Raw genomic sequence first — 3,851 nt, 5'->3', positions numbered from 1 at the left:
AGTTTCGGGAAATTAAGAAATTTGGACTACAGCTTCTTAATAACGAGAAAAAAATATCAATATTAGTTACTCAGCAGCACATCAAGCACATGTTATTTATGTTAACAGAAGACTGGGACCGACACGATAACACAAAAAAGTCACTAATAACAACACGCACAAGCACTAATGATGTTCCAGGTAGACGACCCAAAGGCGACTGAGCGAAAACCTGATAACAATTACTTTAAAACATACAAATATTTACCCTTATTCCAGTCAGGAGGCATGCAGGTAGCTCGTTTTAATACTGTTACTGTTACTACTGTTTAGTTTAAGCAATATTTGTATTTATTTTATGACGTTATCGCGTACCAATAACGCGACCAATGCAATATTTAACGGATCCGTGAGATCCGAAATATCCGGATCCTATGAGACGTTGGATCCGGATCTTAGATTTGACGGATATCCGGATATTTCGGATATCCGGATATCCGGATCTCAAACCCTACACGTGCATAAATAATATTGCTGTCCCGTCCCACTCATGATGTCACTTGTCAATGTCAATAACAATGCGAATGCAACAGAGATCTACAGAGAGAGAACAGGCCGGTCAATGTACAGTCAGCAGCAGAAGTTGCTAAGCGGGTCAGGTCTTCAAAATGATCTTGACGCGACTTTATTGTTAAGAGAATAAGAGCACGTCAAGGTAATTTTGAACATCTTGCCCGCTTAGCAACTTCTGCTGCTGACTGTACAATCATCTATATGGAACGAGTCTCTTCTATATAAACAACTAGCTTTTGCCCGCGACTTCGTCTGCGTGGAATTAGTGACAGCAGCTAAAGTAAGTATAGCGCCTGGAAAATGATAATAGTAATCATCCAATTTGCGCATTGCTTACTTCAAAAGGCAATTCATTAACTTTTTCAATTCCGCCCCCCTTCGCACTCTCTTCAATGATGATTTCCGACATAAAAACTATTCTATGTCCTTTCCCGGGACTCAAACTATATCTATGCGAAATTTCAACTAAGTCTGTTCAGCGGTTTAAGCGTGAAGAGGTAACAGACAGACAAACAGACAGACAGACACAGTTTCGCATTTATAATATTAGTTTTGAAGTATGGATTTTAATCAAACTAATTTCATTAATAGTTTATGGTCGCTGCCCGCTGGTATGGCTTTCGTAAAAACTAGTGCCCACGCATTGGCGTGGGCAGTAATTGTACTGGGATTAGTTGCCAAGCGGACCCCAGGCTCCCATGAGCCGTGGCAAAATGCCGGGACAACGCGAGGAAGATGATGATGAGTCACGTTTATGGTTACACTCCGAGCTCGGAGCAAAGGCTTAATTTCAGTGCAAGGGACAATTAGGCCTAACGATTATACAATAAACACTCGGCACTCTATACTCAACTAACAGCCGCAAGAGGCTCAATCTAAACAAGATTAACCTCTAGCCGCGCATACGTCAAACCTTGCCAAGCAAAAATAAATTTTATTTTGTCAACACAAAGTTCAAATTAGAATGGAACAGGAGACCTTTTTATAGGTCTCTGGGCTGCTAGAGGTTAAGGCTAACCCTTCCCCTAATTATTTATTAAATTTAATCATGGCTCCGCGTACAATTAAGTTACGTCAAAGTCGATTGGATGGTCAGATTTCCTATTAAAATGAAGGGAATTTATTTACACCCGATTGCAATGAATTTTAATGAGTTGATTATGTGTTAATTATGTTTGTAATAATCATTTATTAGGGTATTAGTCTATAGTAGAGTCTGTTCGGAAAGACAAGAGTCGTGAAATGTATTGGGCCACATACAGTCGCCATTAGATATATCGGAGCAGCCAAGGTGCTCACAAATATCTGAACACGCCTCTATTCTTAAGGCGCTAGAGTGCGTGTTCAGATATTTCTGAGCACCTCGGCCGCTCCGATATATCTGATGGCGACTGTATATCCACGACCCTTCTTGTACTTATATTAAATGTACATTTAAGCGACAAAAAAAACTATGTGTTTTTATTCATTGATATTTTTTACTGGATATTCTAATTAGGTAATAAACAGTAAACTGAAGTATTAGACAAGAAAAATAATAAAAAAAGTTTTTGATAGTAACAATTTTATGAGGGTAATTGTAGCCGCCGTGCAGGTCAGGAGCTCGACGACTCAAATAAAAAGCTTCAATTCTTAGTGAACTGATAATCTTCCAAAGGTACTGGTTTACAAGGGTTCTTGCCAAAACGGTTAAATGTAGAAGTGGTGTAGATATTGTATGAAGGCTGATGAGAGAGTGATTTGCATAATTTGAATAGTACAAAAAGGTGGTTTAAATTTAGGTGCCTCTAATTGGCCGCGATACAAAGTATGTGGAGCGCTCCTATTGGTGCTTAAGAAAAAGCTTCCGATTACTAGCCGAGCCCGACGGCCGCGTTTAGCTACTGCATTAGGAATATAGGTATTGAGTTTTTATACAAATATAAAGGTTGCGTTCGCAACATACTCCCGGGCGTTGAGAGACTTAACAAAAAACAAAGAAAAAAAATTGAAGTATGGAAATTTAAAAGTAGTTAATTAGAATTACAAATTACGAAATAGGGAGTGGGCACAAGTTATTATAAGCCCTACGGATGACTCCTTTCTTCGTACGGATGTCGGCGACTCTGGTGACGTTGTCCGTGCCCGGGTACAGCTTCGTGACGCGCCCCAGCAGCCACAGGAGAGGAGGAAGTGCGCGGTCCTTGACTAAGACCATAGTCCCAACTTGCAGCTGGTCCGTCAACACCACGTCACGAATTCACGTCAAGAATTATTTGATGTACCTACCACCCACCCAAAAGATAATTATCATCTATCATCTCTCGCGGTACAATAATAGACATGTGGTAATTTTTAGGGTTCCGTACTGCAAAAGGAAAAAACGGAACCCTTATAGGATCACTTTGTTGTCCGTCCGTCCGTCTATCTGTCTGTCAAGCCCTTTATCTCGGGAACGCGTGGAGGTATTGAGTTGAAATGAAATAATATAATACTCAGGTCTACAGTTCCTCCTTGTAGCTGTGAAAAAAATAAACTACTAAGGGTCTAATCTAAGAAAAGATTAGGTACGACCGTTTATGCTGCAAATAAACGTATATTTTAACACTCTCAGGGGAATCAAAATTTATAGGGTACTTCCCGTTGACTTAGAACTATAAAATTTGGCAAGTAGGTAATACAGGGAATAAACTTAAAACTATAAATTTGTAAAAAAAAGTTAGATTTGTACAGAACCCTCGGTGGGAGCCTCCGCCTCGCACTTTTCCGGTCTTTACTCTACGCACTTTAGCTCTAGTCACACTTCTATACTAGTAGGTAGGTAGTTAAATTCACAAACGGGTCTACCGCGATATAATTTCATTGTTTTTACCTTAAATTCCGACGTTTCAACTGAGTTGCACCAGCTCCCGTGCCCACACACGTGCACGTGTATTTCCGTGACCACAGCTGGTGCAACTCAGCTGAAACGTCGGAATTTAAGGTAAACACAATGAAATTATATCGCGGTAGACCCGTTTGTGAAATTAAATATGTATACAAAACGCGAGAGTTTAAAGTGTTATAGTAGGTAGGTCGTTATTTTAGTTCGTTGTCAAAGACACATTTCACAACACAGATTCATTGTCAACCTCCATGTAGCTTAATGTATGTAAATAGCAACTAAAACTACGAACCAGAGTTAGTAGTTTAGCTGATTGCACAGAGAACAACAAACGTACAGCTCGTTTGAGTCGTAAAGCTGACGTTTTTGGATGTAGATTGTTCTGCCAGCGTTGTTAAAGTTTGGACAAAATTTATTTATATATTTGGTCTATCAC

This window comes from Cydia amplana, chromosome 10, assembly GCF_948474715.1.
Source record: "Cydia amplana chromosome 10, ilCydAmpl1.1, whole genome shotgun sequence".
Classification (NCBI taxonomy): domain Eukaryota; kingdom Metazoa; phylum Arthropoda; class Insecta; order Lepidoptera; family Tortricidae; genus Cydia; species Cydia amplana.
The sequence above is the reverse complement of the archived record's forward strand: the minus strand, read 5'-3'. Positions refer to the sequence as shown.